The sequence below is a fragment of the Tupaia chinensis genome, unplaced genomic scaffold, assembly GCF_000334495.1.
Source record: "Tupaia chinensis unplaced genomic scaffold, TupChi_1.0 Scaffold000534_1, whole genome shotgun sequence".
Lineage (NCBI taxonomy): Eukaryota > Metazoa > Chordata > Mammalia > Scandentia > Tupaiidae > Tupaia > Tupaia belangeri.
Genome location: NW_006160047.1, coordinates 995,538 through 1,017,806, shown reverse-complemented (window position 1 = coordinate 1,017,806; position 22,269 = coordinate 995,538). Strand labels below are relative to the sequence as shown.

At 35.8% G+C, this 22,269-nt stretch overlaps 1 protein-coding gene across 1 annotated transcript in view; it reads right to left on the bottom strand.

The window, feature by feature from the left end:
* ADGRL2 (adhesion G protein-coupled receptor L2) overlaps positions 1-17,921 on the bottom strand; it is a 251,158-nt gene extending 233,237 nt beyond the window's left edge. Inside the window, exon 1 of the mRNA XM_014591132.2 lies at positions 17,906-17,921. The gene's annotated coding sequence lies outside the window, so the exon portion shown is untranslated. The remainder of the gene's footprint in view (positions 1-17,905) is intronic.
* Positions 17,922-22,269: the final 4,348 nt, after the last annotated feature.

Sequence of the window (22,269 nt, the reverse complement as noted above, 5' to 3'; positions counted from 1 at the left end):
CATGTGCCCTGGCTGTTCCTGACTCCACAGGGGCCACAATTCAACACAATTCAAATCATGGCTGGCCGTGCAGTATCGGGCTCCCGGTGCACAGTACTTAACTGCTGTGTTGTGGGCCTGGCTTCCAGTCTCTTTTAATGACACTTAAACCAAGCCATTGGGAAGGTAGGTGAATAGTCCTTGCTGATAAGAAACTGTGAGCCTACATGTAAATCCAAGAATCTATGGGTGGAGGAACACTGGAGAAGAATCTAGATGGCCATATAATGAGAAACAGAGTGGGATAGTACTATGTGAGTGTGCTACAGACTTTCTGGCCAGAAGGAGAGATAGAGGATGCCTTTCCAGTGCAGACCACAGAATTGGCAAGGCAGCAACATATCTTAATGTTAGGACATTAGCCTCCAAATATCCGCAGAAACTTTCATTCCTCGGGAAAGCAAAACACTGACAATTTCTTGACCGGCCTTGCTGATAATTTCATTTCCCAGAAGGCAGAGTAAGCATTATGGGGAACTCCTGCTCAGGACCCAATTCTGACAGAAACCAGTAGGTAAAATGGAAATGATTGGAACCTTGGGGAAAAGCAACCATGCGCTCTTAGAGTTTGATTTAAGCAGTGTTCTGCCTATGCAAACACAAATGATTCTAATGAGCAAGAAAATGGGAAGGAAACTAAAGAAACCAGTGTGCTGCACAGGGACTTACTGACAGGCTCTGAATTTAAAACAGCAAGAGCACAAGATGGTAAAAAGGGGCCACATAATCAAGCCTAAATATATGAAGGTAGCATAGACCTATAAAATTCAGCAAGACTAAAGTACAGAATGGCTTGGGCTTGTGAAGGGTGCTGAAAAGAACCCAAAATGCTCTTCCTGAGCATGAAATGAGGAGGAAATCAACAAAGGAACGGGCTCACTTTTGAAGCTGAAGACATAACATTTATTCATAAAGAGGAGAAAGTAAAGCTGCTTTTAAGTTTTCAGTTGTCTATGGGTTCATTCATCTCTCTAACCGCGTGGCGACTTCAGAAAGGACCCTAACTACCCTTTCTAAAATAGTTCTCTCTGGCTTTCTCTAAACCTTGGACTTTTAATTCTTCTAATCATTGACTTTCATTATTTTGTATACTTAAGTGTGTTCTTTCTCCTGTATTGGAATTTAAGCTCTAGGAGTGCAGGGACTCTGGTTTGTTCTCTATTGTTTCTCTAGGCCCTTGTATGTACCAAGGACTACTCAATAAAGTGTTAAATTAATGAAGTCAAGCCTTAGATGCTGGCTAAAAATGGAGACAAAATAGATTATAATATAGATAATATTTATTGGACACCTAGTAGGTATATACACTAAGTATTTAAATGCATTCACTCATTTAATCATCACATTAATCCTATAAGGCATGCACTATTTGCTGCACTGAATGATTTGCCCAAGACCAATAACTACAGAGGTATAAAGCTAGAATGTGAACCAAGATAGTTAGGCACAGGATCTGAACACTTCACCTATAGGCCACACTGGGAGAAGCGAATTGGTCTGACTGACCTCTACGACTTATTATCCAAGGAGAGTTTCTAAATAAGATTATAGGATGTTTTGATGACTACCTTTGAGAAATGAAGCTTTGGGGAGAGGCATAGGAAAAGAATGCCTGCCTCATGCTCAAAAAACGGCAGTCTACAAACTTTAGATCCATGAAACGGATATTGTTTTAGGTTAATAGCCTACATTATATTTTAAAAAGACATTTTGGGACCAGCTAGGTGGCAGGTTGATTAAGGTGGCTAGATCCCACAAGGCCAACTGCATGGTTTAAGTCCCAGACCTGGCAGTGTGGAAAACGTGCCAGACACATCTGCGTATGTATCCAAAATTCTGAGGTGAGAATGGAGGATGTGGCATGGTCATCTCCCCTGGGGAGGGCTTTCTCATTTTCTTTCTCTCTCTGTCTCTCCAGGAAGCACATGTGCCCTTATGGCAAATTTTTTAAAAAGACTATTTTGCGACCATTTCTTAAAGTGGTTATTAGAAAAAATTACACAAATCGAAACAGAATACTCTATTAAATCTTATAGATTATTTAATCTGCAAGAATTAATAAATCCAGGGGCCAGTAGGTGGTGTGGTTAAGGCACTGGACTCCCACATGGCCAACTACACTTTGAGTTCCAGACCTGGTGGCTTGCTTTCTCACCATCTCTCTCTCTCTTTCTCTCTCGTGAATGCACATGTCCTATGGCAAATAAATAATAATAATGATAAAATTAAAACAAATAATTCTTTAAAAAAAGAATTAATAAATCAGTATGTTAGAGCAATGGATACAGATATCTGGATTCCAGAAAGCCATTTAATAAGATCTTTATGTCCTTGTGAATCAGATAGAGAAATATATTGGGCCATCAGAAAAGTCATGACATATTTTTTCTGTTTTTCTATGCAAAAACTGCATCATGACTTTTCCAATGACCCAATATGTTTAGGGATTTATTTTTTAAGTGTGAAATACATGCTTTGTATTTTTCTGCCTCCAAATGCTGTTTTTGTATGTAGTTTTAAATTTTTATTTATTTACTTATTTTATTCATTCATTCATTCATTCATTCATTCATTTTAAGGTTTTGCCATAGGGCGAGTGTACTCACCAGAGAGACAGAGAGGGAAAGTGAGAAATGACCCCCTCCAGGGGAATGATCATAACACAATCCCTTCTTCTCCATTTTCCTCCTGGAAGTTTGGGCACACATGCACACATGCCTAGTGTGAGTTTTAAGCTGCTGGATCTAGGACTTGAACTGTGGTCGGCCATGTGTGAGTCTAGTGCCTTAACTACTAGGCTGCCTGCAGGCCCTTTTAAATTTATTTTTACTTTTTAATTTTAAGTTTTTTAATTTTTTTCCATGGAAGAGCAGTAACAGAGAGAGAAAGAGGAAGGGAGAGAGAGACAGGCACCCCCAACAGTCTCAGCCAACCCAGATCACAGGTACAATCATGTGTACCTAGCTCAGGGAAGTCCCTGTGAGCTCAATGAGGTCCTGGGACATGAACCCAGGAGCCTCCCTATGTTAATCTAGTCATGTTACCACTGCACCACCACCTGGTGCTAGGGAGACTATTCTGGGTTTTCACAACTAGTTGGAGGATATCATCCAATGGCAATGTTATTATATTAGTGTTGGGGTCAGCAGATGGTAGAGTGGTTAAGGCACTAGACTCCCACATGGCCCACCATGGTTTGAGTCCTGGATCCAGTGGCTTTGAAATCACACTTGGTACATGTGGGTGTGTGCCCAAAATCCCAAGAGGAGAACGGAGGAGAAGGAATTGCAGCATAGCCATCTTCACTGAGAACGATTTCTCGCTTCCTGTCTCTCCATCTCTCCAGCAAGCACACACACCCTATACAAAAATCTCTCTAAAATAAATAAATAAATAAATAAATAAAGGTGTTGGCATGGAGGAAGGTTTTTCAAGTGGTACACTGCAGGCCTTTAACTGCATTATCTGATGGAAACATATTTATCAATGACTAAGATAAAGTTCTCAGAAGACGTGTCTTTCAAAAGTTGTTTGTATGTGATAGGGAAGGTGAGTAAATACTTTGGATTATAAAATCAGGATCTAAAAGTTTATAACAACTAAAAGGTGAACAAACTATAACAATATATAATTTGTTTGGAATAATCTTGAGGTCCTGCCTTGGGTCAAAACACCAGCTGCCTAAATTTAGTTATAGGGGTACGTGTTTTAGCAACAGTGCTCATGAGAAAAAAAGATTTGCTTTGGCAGCAACTCAATTATATAATATGGTTACAAAAAAATAAAAAACGCACACACACACACACACACACACACACGCACAAAAAAACAGAAGTAGTAGTTTAGGCTGCATTAATAAATTTATGCTATACCTAGAATAATAGAAAATATCATTTAACTTTATTTCAATATGGTTAAATTACAATGTTCAGGGACCTGCAGATGGCATAACAGGTATGTTGCTGGACTCCTATGTAGTTGACCATAGTTTGAGTCCTGGACTCAGTGGCTTGAAACTCACGCCAGGCATATGTGTGTGCATGCTCGAAATCCCAAGGGGAGAATGGAGGAGAAGGGATTGTGGTGTGGCCATCACCCTCAGGGGTGGGGTGATTTCCCACTTTGTGTCTCTCTGTCTCTCTCTTTCTCTCTAGTAAGCATACGAGCCCTATTGCAAAAATCTCTCCAAACAAACAAACAAAATTACGATGTTCAGTTCAGGAGGTAACATTTTTTTGTTTGTTTTTCTAAAGAATTATTTATTTAATTTTACTTATTGTTTTTAATTAGCTATAGGACATGTCCTTCACCAGAGAAAGAAACAAAGAGGGAAAGTGAGAAAGAAAGCTTCCAGGTTTGAGACTCAAACCACGATGGGCCATTTGGGAGTCTAGCACCTTAACCAGCACTCTACCTCCTGACTCCCTGTGTGTAACATTTTAAGGAAGATATGAATAGAAAGATGATAAAACTTTTAGAATTTAGTGGTCAGAATGGTCAATGGATTAAAAACTATCTCAAAGGAGAAAAGGGTAATATAATTGAGAGGTTGTAGCCTGAAAGTTGTTATAACTGATCTCTCATTAGCATAATAATTTTAATTATTAGCTTCTTCTATTTGTTAGACACCATGCTAATCACCTTACCATCATAAATGCGGCAGTAATCACAAGGGTTAGGCTCTAGATTATCTTAATGTTACAGATCAAAAAACGGAGGTTGAGAAAGACTAAGTAATATCCAGGACAATAGAAGCTTGCGAATGATGATGCTTAAATTTGAACCCAGGACAACCTTTTTCCAGGGCCAGCTCACTTGTCCTGTACAGCAGATCTCTTGCTCTAGATAGAAACGAAATTATATTATATACCCATGTGCATGTGTGTATATACATGCACATATGTGATGGTAGAATTATGTGAAATAATCCAGTCAAAACACTATGCAGTAAAATGACTGGAAACAGATACATCAAAATGTCAGAAGTGGTTATACATAGGTACTAGGAATATGGCTGCCTTTTTTTTTTTTAATCTACATCTTTTAATTTTTCAAATCTTCTTTATTAAGCCTGTGCTAATTTCATAAAAATCACACATACATTATTTTAATTATAAAAATGTCTATTATCAATCCAGCCAGTGACACAGTGGTTAAGGTGGTTGGCTTCCAAAGGACTGACTGTGTGTGATTCGAGTCTCAAACCTGGCAGCTTGAAAAACATGCTGGGTGCATGTGTGTGCATGCCCACAATCCTGAGAGGAGAATAGACAAGGGATTGTAGTTTAACTATACCTCTTGAGGGGTCCTTCTCTCTTTTTCTCTCTTTCTCTCTCTCTCTCTCTCTCACGCACAAGTGCCCTCTGTCAAATTAAAACAAAACAAAAACTATTATCATAAGGAAGAGGGACTAGCTTTATACCAAATGACCCAACAATGCTGAATTAAAATGCTTTTAAGCTATTATGAGGCATATTTGAGTTTAAAAGTAGAAAGACATCAGAATTTTTCCAAGAGCCAGTATCTTGATAGAAAAAATAGTGAGTGTCCTGTTCTTGGAGATTCTAACTCAAGTCTGGAAACATGAATATTTATCATTCTCTGTGGTCAAGATCATAATCTGAAAGACCCAGAATGTTCAAAATATGAGCCAGGGAAAAATAAGCCCAGGACTAGGGAATTGGTTAATATATCACTTCACACTGAGACCTTTCTGTCTGCTTAAGGGGCACTTATTTTACAAATACTTTCAATGAAATATTTGTTTAGTAAATACATGGATACACACATTTAGAAAAGGAAAAATAGCCCATGAATGATACTTAGCTTCTTTCTAAAATAATTATTTAACTCTTATATTAGTTATTATTGTTATTATTTTTCGAGAGAGAGAGTGGGAACCTGAGAAAGCAAGCCACTAGGTCCAGGACATGAGCCATAGTTGGCCAAGTGGGAGTCCACCACACCATCGGCCAGCCCTGTTTTTTCTTTAATCAGGACTTCTATGAACTGAACTAAAAACTCCAGGAAAGCAAGAACCATGTCTCTTTTGATCTCCCTAGGTTATGTAGTGCTTAATATAATAGACACACAACAAAGATGTATGGAATTAATCAGCTTGGCAGATACATTCACAAGCTTTTCTTCTGCATCTTTGCTTTTGATTTCAAGTTTAGACTATGGCAGTTTATCTCTAAGGATTGTCGTTATTTGTTACCCTTTTCAAGAAACATGTTTTCCTATCAATGAGTAGATACAAAGATGCACTCCTTCAGTATTGGACATATTTTTTATGTAAAGTAAGAAAAAGCAGTATGATTTCTTTCTTTTTTTTCAAGGTATAAAGTTGTCCATTTTTGTTCAATAATAGGTACATAAATTGACTTTATCATATGGGGCACCAGATAAAACTTGAGATGTTGCTTCCACTTTTTCCAAGGTGAATTCTGTGTGAGCCACATAGTTTGTACCGACATGTATTTGGCCAGGGCACAATGAACTAGAAGACAAGTAAACATTTCTGCCAGCATTTACTTTTTAAAGAATTGTTTTATTTTATTTATTATTATTTTTTAGTTTGACCAGCGAGAGTGAGGGAAAGTGAGAAAGCAAGCCACCAAGTCTAGGACTCAAACTGTGGTTGGCCGTGTGGGAATCCAGCGCCTTCACCATCACACCACCTGCCAGCTCCTTTTCTGATGGCTTTTTCCAAATTTTATTCATGTATCTGGAAGCAGTGGTAAAGGAGACATCCTACTGCTAAAGCCTATTTATCAATTTTATAGTGAACAAACATGAAGGCTCTGTTTTTACTATTATACACATTAAAGCATCCTTATGACAGTTTCTCAGTAGATGGACAACATACAATAGACAAGTAATTTCAAGAAGAAAATTACTGGGACCAGCAGTTAAAGTAACGGCAATATCGCTGGACTCCCACGTAGTCAACCAGGGTTCAAGTCCCGGACCCGGTGGCTTTAACTCACACCGGGCACATGTGCATGCATGTCCAAGATCCCGAAAGGAAAATGAAGGAGAGGGGATTGCGGCGTGGCCATTTTCTCTGAGGGGTGATTTCTCGCTTTCTGTCTCTCTGTCTCTCTCTGTCTTTCTGGTGAGCGCACGCACCCTAGAGCAAAAACCTCTCCAAAAAAAAAAGAAAAGAAAATTACTAAAACACATCATCAATGTGAAAGAATTACTATTTTACTTAAAAGAAGTATGACTAAATTTATTATTCAAAAATGCACTGTGGTAATGGACAGCAAAGTTAGAAATAACATATCATGATAATGGACACAAAACCAGAGAATATAACTCTACGGTAAGTTTGGGCAAGCTGTCATACGACTGTTAATAAAAAGCAATAGATGTTCGTTATTTATATAATCAACTTGGGAACTAATTAAAGATACCAATTTTCTATCCCACAAACTAGTAGATTCTAATTCAATAGATATAATCTGGGGCCTGAAAAATCAGTAATTTAAGAAATGGCACCTCAAATTCCGATGCATAGCCAGGTTCGGAAATCGTGAACTACATGCTGGAGATAAGTAGAGTGTGCAGTGTGGGTCTTGACCTCAACAAGCTTGCTGTCTGGTGGGTTTGCTAGCATGAGTATTAATGCTTTTACTAGAATAAAGAGAAGCTGAAGGTTATTGGAGTATGTCAAGTAAGAAAAGTAAAGCCTAAACTAAGATAATGTTTAGAACAGAATGTGAGCAGACAATATTTTATAGGTAGATTTGATAGGCATTGATTATTAACTAGTGAATGAGGAGACTATGTACAACTTAATATATTCATTTGCTAGGGCTGCTATAATAAATACAACAGATTGAGTGGTTTAATGATAGAAACTTTTTTTCAAAGTTTAGGAGGCTAGAAGTCCAAGATTAATGTGTCAGTGCAGCTGTTTCTTCTAAGACCCCTCCCATGGCTTGTAGATGACCACCATCTTTCATTGTGTTCACTTGGTTTTCTTCTGTGTGTGCCTCTGTGCAAGTCTCCTTCCCTTCTTATAAGGACACCAGTTGGACTGGATTAGGGCTATCCCAATGACATCATTTTATCTTATATGCTCTCTAAAGACCCTGTCTCCAGGGCCAGCAGGTGGTATGATGGTTAAGGTATCTGGATCCCACGTGGCCAACTACTTGGTTTGAGTCCCAGACCTGGGCCTTGAGAAACACACCAGGTGTGTGTGTCCAAAATCCTAAGAAGTGAACTGTGACCATGGCAGTCATTCCCTTGGGGAATGCTTTCTTACTGTCTCTCTGATAAGCCCATGTGCTCTAAAAAAGAAAAGAAAAAAAAAAAAAAAAAAGGAAAAGGAAGGGAAAAGACTCTGTTTCCCTTTTTTTTTGAGTTAAAGAGAGGGAAAGTGAGAATCACCTCTTGAGGGGAATGGCCACACTGAAACTCCTTCTCCTCCATTTTCCTTTAGGAATCCTGGCACAGATGCACATGTTTCCAGTGAGATTTTTCAGGCTTCCAGTTCTTAGAGTCAGATTTAGCACTTTAACTGCCTGTGGCCCCTCCAACTTTACTTTTATTAATTATTGTTTTTTACAGTTTTTGCCATTGGGTGCACATGTCCACCAGAGACAGAGAACGTAAGAAATCACCCTCTAGGGAGAATGGCCACCACATCAATCCCTTTTCCTCCATTATCCAGCTTTACATTTTAAAGGACTGGAAGTTAGGACATCAACACATGAATTTGGGAGACACAATTCAGTCCAAACCATCTAACTAGAACTTAAATTAAAATGGACAAATCTGGTACCTAACAGAGTAAAATGCTCAATAGTTGTCACATTCTTCCTCTAAATTGCAGTCCCTTTTCCACTGAGGTCATGTGGAGCTAATGAAAAATAATGTTGCGTACAGGAAGAGCTTCTCGGTAGAATCCCTGTATGCGCTGGAAGTTTAATTGTCAAAATACTGGTGGTCCTAAACTCTGTCCTCAGAAATACTTTTGATCAATCCTTCTTACTTTGATCTGTCTCTGAAATAAATGAGAGGAAAGCAGTACATTCTGGTGAAGCACGGCTTTCAAAAGACTTACCCAGGAACTCTTACCAACTCCCTTCTTTTGTGATGGGAAAGGTATTTGTCATTCATTGCCTTCCATGGCTATCAATTGCAGGGAAACCATCTCTGAATTTAATTTTCTTTTTATAAGTGTAGCTTTAGGACCACTTTGGTCACAAGTTACTGAAACTCAACTTAAATAAGCCTCAGCAAAGGCAATTTACTGGTTCATGGAACCCTAGGAAGTTTAATAACTGGAATTAAGACTCAGAATCTGCCCACCTTAGGATCTGTCAACCAATATATTCTATATTCTCCCTTTGCCTAAGAGTCTGTTCCATAATTCCAGTTTAAAAACTTACTGGGACAAACTAAGATTAGCTCAGCTTTGGACAAGTGCCCACTGTAAGAGCAAGCAGGGTTGAGGGTCAGGTAAAAACACAACTCCTTTCTAAAAACTTTCAAAACATAAAGATATATGAAAGTCCTTGAGGGTTTTTTTTTTGGCAAAAACATGCTGCAAAATCAAAGCAGATTCTATTAATTTATAACACAATTATTTTGAGTATTTAGCTAAATGGTATCCATCCTCAAAAATATTAAAATTTTAAATAAAAATTCTAAATAATAGTCATCAAATTATGTTTTAGAATTTTAAGTATAATAATATTTATCTTACTTGTTTGTAAAAGCTAACCAGGAAAATACCTATTCTCATGTTTATTTTTTTTCCCAGTAAAACTTTTATAGCCTGGTAGATAAATATTATAATATTGTAATCAGAATTCATTTCAATCTAACCAGTTTACTTTATTATAATTCCTAACTTTATCATAAAGAAGTGTTCATGGGGCGGGGGGTGGTGGGGGTGGGGGAGATCAGTGTGCTTCACATTGCCAGGAGTGGGACTCAAATTCCAGTAGACTATGTGGGAGTCCAGTACATTAACCACTATGCCATCTTCTGGCCCCCACAGTCAACATTTCTATGTGATACTTAGACTAAAGGCCAAGTTAGTAGAATAGACAAGGAAAAAATGGAATTATGGAGAATGGACAGGAAGAAATAAAACTAATAATTTCTCACAGAACATATGACATTCATATAAGACATTCTAAAGAAAGTACAGAGAAATTATGAAAATTAGTAAAAGGGTATATAAAATTTGCTGGATAAAAATAAATTGTATTCCATTGATAGAAATATGCATTAGAGATTCATATAAAAATCATTAATAAGATAAATTTTAAAATGTTTTGTGAAGCCAGCAGGTGGAGTAATGGTTAAGGTGCTGGATTCCCACATGGTCAATCACAGTTTGAGTCCCAGACCTGGTGGCTTGAAAATCACACCAAGCGCATGTGCATGTGTGCCCAAAATTCCTAGAGAAGAGAGGAGGAAACGGGATTGCAGCATGGCCCTCTCCCCTCAGGGGTGATTTCTCAGTTTCCCTCTCTCTGTCTCTGTGTCTCTCTCTAGCAAGTGCAAGTGCTTTATGGCAAAAAAAAAAAAACAAAAAACAAAAAGACATGTTTTGTAAAAAAAAATATGTAGGAATAAATCTAACCTCTTTTCTGGGAAAGAAAACCTTTTTGAAAAGCAGTACATAATATCTAAATGAATGGAAGAGTACACCATATTCTTGGATTAGAATACTGAGTCATAATAAAGAAAAATGTTAAGGAATTGTAGAGGGGCACACAGAAGGCTTACAGGGTATTATTTTATTTTATAGATTTTTTTCTTAAACTGCCTGATGGTACCTAGGTATTTATGATTTGCTGTTTCTTTTATATGTATTAAAATTTGTATTTTTAAGCTATTAAATATTCAAAAATATTTTTAGGATCAGTCAATGTCATAATGGTTAAGGTGGCTGGATTCCACATAGCTGACTGAGTGGTTTGAGCCCCAGACCCAGAGTGGGAAAAACACAGCAGATGCATGTGTGTATGTGCACAGAAGCCTAAAAAAGGAGAAATAGAGAAGGGATTGGGTGTGACCCTACTCTGAGCAGGAGTGGGGTGGGGTTGGTGCTTTCTCACTCTCTCTGTCTTGGTCTCTATCTGGCAAATGTACATACACGCTAGCAAATTTCAAAAATATATCAAGAAAGAAATAAAGTATTTTAACCTTATAACTAAGTAATATGATTCAGTAACACACCAGAAATAGCTTATTTACTTGTTCATTTGATCTGTATACTTTACAAATTTGAAGAATGAGTAAAATGGTAATAAAATATTTTAGAAGCCAATTTAGGTGTTGCTTAAGAAAGTTAGGAGGTCAAAACAAAAAGGGTCAACCACTTAGCAGTAAAGCTATCCTGTCTTCAAAGGCAATGGAACAGACAGCATATTCAACTACTTTAAAAGCAGGATTTTTTTTTTTTTTAAACAGGATAATCTAGTGGCAGTAATCAGTGCACGGAGTTAACTCCCTATTGTAAAAAGCCCATCAATTGTTTTTTGCTAATGAAGATGAATATTATTTCTGTGAAATGAACCAAAAAGTTGTATGAAACCGGAAATCCCAAAAGAGGTCTATAATCTACCAGAATAATTGCATGCAGTTTTAATTGAAGAAAAAGAAGAGGAATGTTTTTATCTTTGCTTTTTTCATTATCTTAAAAATAATCAACCTGTTGGCCAATTAACAATGCTTTTATATTATGATCATCTGACCTAAAATTTGACACTTAACAAATTAGAAATAGTTGTGGAATTTTCGAAATTATATGCCAAAATATCTGTGGACTATAGTTGATTACAATGTGAAACTGTGGTTATTATGAAACAAAGTAACAATTTTTCATTAAAGTTCTCAGAAATAAAGTATACCTTATCATTGTTGATTGATGACAAGTTATTGTGATCATTCACAGGAATATGTATTCAAACGTATTCATTAAAAAGAGCCAGAACTGGAAATGAGAGTGAAGATCTATTTTGTTGAAATGCAGATTAATTGTATCAAAAGATAGACTTATTTAAATAGTTAACATTTATCATTAGTCTTTTAGAAAAAAAGTAGAATGGGAAATATTTGTTCTGTTTTAAACTTCACTTTTAATAGATACATGTTGGGGCCGGCAGGTGGTATGGTGGTTAAGGCACTGACTCCCACATGGCCTACCATGGTTTGAGTCGCGTACCTGGTGTTGTCCTTTCTCTCTCTCTGGTCAGAGTGAATAATAAATGAATAAATAATATTAAACAAACAATTCCTTAAAATAAAAATAGATACATATCAACAAAATACATGATTACATTTCAATTCAGTTCACACATTAATTTGGAACTTTGGCTATGTCCTTAAATTTGCACAGTTATGATCAGAGAGAAATAGTTTGAATGATCAGATGTTTTATTTATCCAATAGTTTTCTACATTGACTTGATCTTGGTTAAGAGGCTTTGTTATTTTTCTTAAAATATCATGATATGTTAGTTGGATGCAAAAAAGCAAATTATCAATTTAAATATTTTATCCTTCAACATATCAGCTTAGTAGTTTGATAATATAAATCTATTAGAAATATGTATTTCCATCTATGAATAGCCATTATTTGGTCCCTCATTCTTCAGAAAAATCTAGTACTAAATTTTTCTCTTACACATAATTTGCCATGTTATCTCATTCAGAATAAAATGAGAAAACTCAGATTAAAGTTTTAACACTATTTTGAAAATAGTAATATAGAATAAATATTTTAAGTATACACAGTAGATAATCCTTTAATCACAGTTTATTTATTTTTTAAAGAATTATTTATTTAATTTTATTTATTCATTCATTTATTTTAATTTGACCAGAGAGAGACACACAAAGAGAGAAAGAGAGAGGGAAAGTGAGAAAGTAAGCCACCAGGTCTGGGTCTTGAATTGTGGTCAGCCATGTGGGAATGTCCAGCACTTTGACCACCATGCCACCTGCTGATCCCCCACACAGTTTATTTCATTTGAATGAAACTTTTCAACCAAATTTCGATGAGAATTTTATTTAAGTGATTTTTTACAAATGAATGAAATATACCCTCTTAATCATTAAAATGTTTTTATTCTAATGACTCAAAAATCGCACAATATTATCTTCTAATACATATATTGAGTTTAAGGATATATCATTTTATTGTAAAATTCTAGGACTAGAAAGAAATTTAGATTTTTTTCAAAAGGCTTTCAATATAACTCCCTGACTTAACAGATCAGGAATTTAAAGGCAAATTTTGACATATATGATTCGAATCACACAACCTTGGCCATCCAGTCACTGCTGCCCGTGAATAACTGAGAACAGCCTCTCACTTCTCAACATGTTCCTCCCTCTCAGCTTTTATAAAGTCCTGTCTAGTTTGTAGCTACACAGAGAACCAATTTTGTTATAATTTTATGTAAACCATGAGCAAATAGGATGGAAGTGAAGATTTGGGAAACGTTAATATGAATAGTATAAGAATATCTTTTTTCCTCTAAAGTTTTTCAAAAATAATTGACTTAACTTCACATAGGTAAAGTTTTATGTTGTCAAGATAAAACTACAACTTACACTTATTTTAAAAAATAATTATTTATTGGGAACAGCAGATGGCATAATGGTTACATTGTTGGACTCCCACATAGCAAACAGTGGTTTGAGTATCAGACCTGGCTGGCAGGTGGCATGGTGGTTAAAGGCACTAGATTCCCACATGGCTGACCATGGTTCAAGTCCCAGACCTGGTGGCTTGCTTTCTCACTTTCCCTTTCTCTCTGTGTGTGTCTGGTCAAATAAATAATAATAATAACAAATGGAATTAAATAAATAAATAAATCTTTAAAAAAAAAAAAAAAGAAACTCACTCCCAGCCATGTGAGTGGGTACCCAAGAACCTGAGAGGAAAATAAAGGAGAAGGGACTGTGGCATGGCCAGCCCCCCTAGGGGAGGATGATTTCTCACTTTCTGTCTCTCTGTCTCTGTCTCTCTAGTGAGCACATGTGCTCTATAGCAAAAATTTCTCTTAAAAATAATTATTTATTTATTATTATTATCATTGTTTAATTTGCTATAGGGAACATTTGCTTCAGAGAGAGAGAGAGAAAGTGAGAAAGTTAGCTGCCAAGTCTGGGAGTCAAACTTCAGTCTAGCATGTGGGAGTCCAACGCCTTAACTACTGTGCCACCTGCTGGCTCCATACAACTTTTTTTTTTTTCCTTTTTTTTGAGAGGTTTTTGCTATAGGGCACATGTGCTTGCCAGAAAGACAAAGAGAGACAGAGAGACAGAAAGCAAGAAATCACCCCCCAAGGAGGATAGCCACACTGCAATCCCTTCTCCTCCATTCTCCTCTTGGGATCTTGGGCACACCCGCACACGCGCCCAGCGTGAGTTTTAAGCCACCGGGTCCAGGACTCGAACTGCAGTCGACTACATGGGAGTCCAGTGACATAGCCATTATGCTAACTGCTGGTCCCACAACTTACTTTTTTTTTAAGACAGATTTTTGCTATAGGACGTGTGCACTCTCTGGAGAGACAGAGAGAGACAGAGAGACAAAAGGCAAGAAATCATCCCCTAGGGGTATGGCCACACCGCAATCTCTTCTCTACTATTCTCCTCTCAGGATCTTGGGCACACACACATATGTGCCTGGTATGGGTTTTAAGACTCTGAGTCTGGGACTCGAACTGCAGTCAACTACCTGGGAATCTAGTAGCAATGTAACCACTATGACATCTGCTGGTCCCCCAACTTATACCTTTATACTAAGTTTGCACCCTACAGAAAATTACTCTTGAACTGAATTTTAAAATCACAGATATTCTAATAATTCCACCATTTAGTATAATTATTACTAAAAAAGGTCTATTGTTACTATTTAATGTTAAGAGCAGTTTTTCTTTTCTGATTTCTCTATATTTGTCTAGTTGACTATTATACTTTCTTTTCTTTTAATCTTGGACCTTAAAATTATTCTTAAAAGTTCTAAAGATGACAATTGCTTGTAGATGGGTAAATTACCTAGCAGATTTTAGATAAAAAATTTTTTCTCATTAAAAAAACTTTTTATTTTGCCAGAGAGCACACGTGCTCATTAGAGAGTGAGAGACGGAAAGTGAGGAACACTCCCCATGGAGAACAGTCATGTGGCAATCCCTTCTCCACACTGGTCTCTTGAAATTTTGGACATGCACACATGCACCCAGCATGTTTTCCAAGTTGCCAGGTTAGGACGCACACCATACAGTTAGCCATTTGGAACTGAACCATCTCAACCACCATGCCACTGGTGAGCCCAATTTTCTATTATTATTGAGTAGTTTGATCTACTGACTTAAAGTGCATTTATTTTAAGTTTTACCTCATGTTTTTAACTCTATCCTAGCTAGGCCTTTTCTTCTTGTAAAAAAAAGTTAATAAAATGTTGAATTCTTACATACTAAAAGCTAATGTGAAACCGCACATCTTTTTTTGTTTGTTTGTTTGCCAGAGGGCACATGTGCTAACCAGAGAAAGAGATAGAGAGAGAAAGTACCCCTCCCATTTGGATGTAGTCATGCTACATTCCCTTTTCCTTCATTTCTATACCCTGTTGGAATTTGGGGCATGCAAACACATGTACCTGGCATGTCTTTCAAGCCTTCTGGTTCAGCATTTGAACTGTGCAGTTTGGATATGTAGGATCTAGCTCTGTTAACCAGCAGGCCATGAGGTTAGCTCTGCAGATCTTTTTATTTTAGTTTTAATTCTAGGAGTGCTTTTATATCAGGGTAAAATTAATATAATAATAGCTTTATTTTCACTTTAAATTGTTTTGTTTTTTTCTCAATCAGTCTTTATATTTTTAGTTTCTTCTGGGAGTAGATGGAAGCTTTCTCATTTGTTTTTCCTTGATTGCTTGTTTTAATAAAATAAAAGTTGTTTATTTGAGCCAAGGCTCAATATTAATTGCCAGAAGAGCAAACTTCTAGTTTCCTAGACATGTGCTCATTGGAAGTTTTTTTTTAAAGTTTGTTTATTTATTTAGTCCTTCCATGAGAAAGAGAGACAAACACAGACAGAAAAGCACCCCTGACAGGGTCTTCACGCTGTGATCTGCCCCTTGCCTCTGCCAGCCTAGGTAATGGAGGCGTGTCTATGGGACTGTTGTGTACTGATCTATACCTGAGGTTTTCCCACTTAGGTCCAGTTGTGTTACTGCTGTCGCATTACCTGGCCCCAAGGTTTTTGTTTCTTTACTTACATGAAATCATTGTGGGATGCAGTTGGCACAAAGAAGTATTTCTTAGGATCAGCAGATGGCATAAAGGTTACATTGCTAGACTTCCACATAGTTGACCATGGTTCGAGTCCTGGACCCAGTGGCTTAAAACTCATGCTGGTTCATGTGTGTTTGTGTCCAAGATCATGAACGGAGAACAGATTGTGGTGTGGCCATTACCCCTGAAGGTGAGTGCTTGCTTCCTGTCTCTCTGTCTCTCCAGCAAGCACATGCAAAAATTTCTCTTAAAAAAAGTATTTCTTAATTTTATTATATATTACATATTTATTAATATATATACTGTTTTGAATAACAGTATATATTATTTAAAATTATTTTTTCTGCTTATTAAAATAATATATATTTATTATAGAAAATTCAGAAAAATAAAGCATATTAAACTATTTATATCCTCACTCTCCGCTGTACTTTTCCAAGTCTTTTCTCCAGACCTGTGATTTAATACCAATTCTCTCTTAGCTCTAACCTCTATACATAAGCACATAAGCACACAACGTATAATATGTTTAGTGCCTACATTTTTCTTTAACACAACGCTTTCCAATGATTGGTTTATTTCAAAATGATCTTTTTCCAGAGGGAGAAATTCCTTCTTTTCATAGGGAATACCCAAGGACTTCTATGGGAAAAAACAAACAAACAAACAATAAAAAACTAGGAGACAGTAATGATTTGCTGAGAAATATATTTTAATACTGACCTTTCCATTCAATAGCTTAATTTTTTTATTGTTATTTGGATTGCAAAGAGGTTGTGATCTAGATCAAAACTAAATATTATATATCTGTTTTTAAAGAATTATTTATTTCATGTTATTTATTCATTTATTTTATTTTAATTTGACCAGGGAGAGACAGAGAGAGAGAAAGAGGGAAAGTGAGAAAGCAAGTCACCAGTTCTGGGACTTGAACTGTGGTTGGCTATGTGAGAGTGTCCAGAGCCTTAACCACGATGCCACCTGCTAATCCCCTAAATATTATATCTTTAAGTCATAAAAACATAAAGACAATAAAACTATATGTTTAAATAAAAGCACATAGTAGCTAGCTTGCTTAGGAGAAGTTATGATTTATGTATTTAGAAAATAAACATTTTAAAATTCACAGATGCTACAAAGCCCTGGTCAAGCATAAATTACAATTAGTTTTTATGTAACAGTGAAAATTCTAAAGGACTCTTACCCACTTTCAATATGTATCACAGAAATGCTTTATCTTTCTGCTCATAGAATGTAAGCCATATTTATTTCTATATCTGTGTATATTTTAAAATAAATTACTCCAGAAAACAAAATGTTGAATACACTATGTTCAATTGTAATCCAATAGAGAAAGCAAATCCTTCTATTTTCTCTGAAGAGCCTGTAACACGTTTGGTGAGAATTTTGGAAAGCTTACAAAAATTGAATGTAAGCATCCATTTAGTTGCAAAAGTGTAAGCTACCTTATAATTACCAGATCATTCAATACATTTAGTAAATGATACTCCACTTTCATTGTAACTATTCCCTTTTTTTGTTGTTTGTGTTCAGTACTATCAAATATAGAAATGGTTTTCTACTTACCATTCTGGGAGAGATGAAATTTATCATTGTGCCATAAACACCCTGGAAAGCAAAGAAAATATTATTATTTATTATACTTCCATCCACAGGGATCCAAACTGCCAAATTTAATGCAACAGCAGCAAAACAAAAATGAAGTAAATCTATTGCAGAAAACACAAATCAGTGTTCTAAGAATTCTTGAACATGGTTTACATGTCTTCGGACAGAGCTATTATACTTTAGGATTAAGCGACTGTTGTGATAAGTACTTTCAGGTACAGGAATAAGACATTTTATTTTACATAAAGCAAATATTACAGGATTAAGAGGAACTTGTCAATATAGATTTTTTTCACTTTGCCCTTTAACTCAATTGAATTTTTCATTGATAGAGATGAGATAGTAATACATGAAGTGCTTTAAGGAAAAATTGGGAGGATTCTACTTTCCTGAAGTCAACATTTATGACCATTGCATTCGTTTAAATGTTTATAAATTTCCTATCTGGAAACCATGGCTGAAAATCAGATGTAGGAGCTGCAAGACAAATTTAGAAGTGGAAACTCCTGTTTTTCAGTAATAAAAACTTATTCATTTTTGTTGTCATTTTTTGCTGATTAGCTACTAGATTTTAATCATACCACATGATAAGAATTAGAACAAAATTGTATTCTGAAAAGGTATTTGCACTGGAGTCGACATGGCCAGCTGTCCAGTTTAAGTCCCAGAGCCGGTGGCTTGAAAATCACACTGGGTATGAGTGTTTCTATGCTCTGTAGCCCATCAGGAGCCTAGAGGAGAGGGAATTATTGTGTAGCAGTCCTCAGTCGAGGGTGATTTCTCACTTTTACTCTCTCTGTCTCTCTCTCTGTCTCTCTGGAGTTTACATGTCCTCTATCAAGAGTTAAAAAATAATAATAATAATTGAATCAATCTTTCTTTCTCTCTCTTTCTTTCTTTCTTTCTTTCCTTCTTTTCTTTTCTTTTCTTTTCTTTTCTTTTCTTTTCTTTTCTTATTTTTTTTTCCTAATTGCCAGACAGTGCGTGTACTTGCCAGAGAGAGATAAAGTGACAGGGAGAAATGCCCCCAAGTGGGGCATGCTTACAATGCCATCTCTTCTTTTATTTCTCCATTATTTTAGGATTTGGGACACATGCATGTTTTTCAAGCCATGGGGGGCTGGGATTAGAAATGTAGTCAGTTATGTGGGGTCACTAGGCTTAACCACTATGCTATGAGACCAGCCCCTTTTATTTTTATTAGTATAAAGTAATATTTCTTTGTGTCACTGGTCAGGATGTAGGAAAAATGTATTTTAATGTTATAATTCTCCCTATGAATTAATGTTCCAAGTATTGGCCATTTTCTGTTCTTTTGGTTTTTGAAGTATCATAATTTAGAGAAAAATACACTGAGTTCATAATCCTCCTTCAAAACTACATAATAGCTAAGACAGTTTTAATAGACAACATATGTATAAAGAGGATTTGCTTGAATTTTCTGGATAAAGATATTTCAAAATTAAAAAATTTTTTCTGGTGAAATAATTTTGAGTAAAATTCTACTGTGTCAATATGTATTTGAAATCATTATTCCTGAGAAAGTTAATGTTTCTGTAAATGAAAAATTTTGAAATACAAACACCAATGTTCATGAATTTTAAAAAGTCTTTTCTGCTGGAAAATAAAATTAGAATTTGAGGAGTGTCTTACTTATATTTTTCATAGAAAATGTCTTTATTTTTTAGACATTTTTAATATTAAGGAAACATCTGGGCAGTAAGCATGAAAATTAGAAATTCTATAATTCAAGAATTCTCCCTATGAATGTAGTTCCTTACAAGGAAATTATTGTTTTGCATTTAATCACAAATAGTAATAATTTCTTTAACATTTTAATGTACTGACTTTTTAAAATGCAAGTTTAAAATGGAAAAAAATTTTAAACTAGAGATATTTTATTATACTCGTTCCTTATTCCTAGAGAATTATTCATAGAACTTTTAATGTATAACTCATATTAATAGTTTCCAAACTACTACAAGAAAAAATTTGAAGTATTTTTAAGCACCAGCTCCTGAAGAGGGCAGCACGTTCTAGATATTATTGAATTCTAAGCTCAAATGTGACAGCTTTGGCTTTAGTATACTTTTTTTAAGAACTAGAGTGAAAAAATGGATTTTTTTTTTTATAGATGTCTGCTCCCACGATGTAATAAACCAGCAGAAATTCTAGGCAGCTGCAGACCAAGGTCAAAGCTGTATTTGATTACTTAAAAAGAACATTCAAATTAGACACCTAAAGCAATGTATTTAGAAAAGGAACAACAAAATACTAGTAAGGAGACTTTCCATGAGGAATGTGTTTTATCTTAATACTGTAGATAACTTTTCCTATTGGCGGTGCATTGACTGTCAAAACTACGAAAGGGTTAGATTTAATTATCTCACTTCTTGCACATTTCATCTCAATTGCTATGGCAACATTCAGTTGCCTCAGCAGCAATGCACACTTTAATCAGATATTTCCTCCTCATTTCTCTATGAGCCAAAACTGTGTAGTCAAATTTACAACCAAGTCCTGATGAATCTGATAACACTTCTTACAATTTAATGGGCAACTTGCCTCCACCCACATATATAAATATTTTCAGAGAGGCTTGTAACTGTTGGACAAGTAGAAGACTTGATAAGGATATAGTTTTGGACTTTTCTACTTCATTATTATTTTTTTCTATTTTTTCCAGCATTCCTTTTTTAGAAGTTTTTCACCAATTTGAAACTCACTTTAGCCAATCACTACTATGGGCTACCTGACCTCAATAAGTGAGTATGGATGAATAAATGAAATGATCTCAATGTTCAAATGTCAATCCTCCTGAACATACTTTGGGAATGGCACATCTAAAAGCTTTTTTCCCCTCTATTTCTTGAATATAGGTAAGAGAAGGAAGAAAAAAAAAGACAAAGCAAAATTGATGTAAGAGGAAAACAGTAGAACATTAGACCTAAACAGAGGGCCAAGCATGAAGAAGACTTGGTCAGGCTTCAGTAATGCAGCAATTTTAATGAGAAGTGAAAGCATGATGCATTAAATTGTTGATGTCACTCGGGCGAGTATTAACCATGTACAACATTTGCACAATGTTGGACAAATCACCACTTTGGCATTTTACAAAAGACTAGAAAAACTTTTCTGGGCATATAAGGCATATTCAGACTGTCTTCAATTCTGATTTAAAGTGTTAGCTAATTATATTTTCATAAATGCTTGGAATTTTGCAAATGGTGATAATATTTTAATTTGATGTTATGTAATAAATATGTTAAAAACTGCAATTAAGAAGCAAAGTGATCTAAGATCTTTTTAACAGTTGGAGTGGCTGCTAAAATTTATATTTAAATAGCAAATATTTTATTCTGAAGTTTTGATAGTTCTCTGGTGAGGAGTTTTACATCAATGGTTGACAGTAGTATTTCAGCATGTTTATTTCAATCATCACTTTACTAGTAGTATCTGGTAAAATTTTCAGTAATGGAAGCATCTAAAAAGATGCTTTCGAGGAGAGTTGAGGCCTTCCTTCAGAAGATGATTCCTCATGGCTCCTGCAAACTAGTCATTTCAGGGGACAGGAGAAATGAAGATTTTCTACTCATAATTCAGCTACCAGCAAACAAAGCTAGTGTGATTGAACTTCAAGAATTTGAAAGAAACACACCATCCATCAGATGACAAGAAATTACCGCAGGACCACAAGAAATATGGGAAAGCAAGGAAATACCTCTCCTCCAAGGGAAAAGAATAACTCCTCTTCATCCACAAGCAGTTCAATGCAAATCATGGAAATATCTGATAAAGAATTTAGTGTGTTCATAATGGCAAAGCGAACTGAGATGGAAGAGAAGAGAGACAATGAACTGCTAAAGAGAAAGGAGAAAGAAGTTGATGAGTTCCAGGAGCTGAGGAAATTCTTGCAAGATCTAAAAGAGGAATTACACGCTTTACAAAAGAGTCAAACGGAACTGTTAGAAATGAAGTCTATAATACAGGAAGTCAAAATCTCCCTTGAAAGTATTAAAAGCAGACTAGATCATACAGAAAATAGAATCTCAGACATAGAAGAGAAAATTACTGGCCTAGAAAAATCCACCACGAAGACTGAGAGAATGGCACAAAAATTTGAGAATAATATACTAGAAGTACTAGATACCATCAAACGTCCAAACATCCGGATAATTGGCATTCCAGAAGGTGAAGAGACCCATAAGGGCATTGATAATCTATTCCATGAAATCCTGCAAGAAAACTTTCCAAACCTAGAGAGGCATTAAAAGATCCAGTCCCAAGAAATACAAAGGACCCCAAATAGAATCAACCCAAGA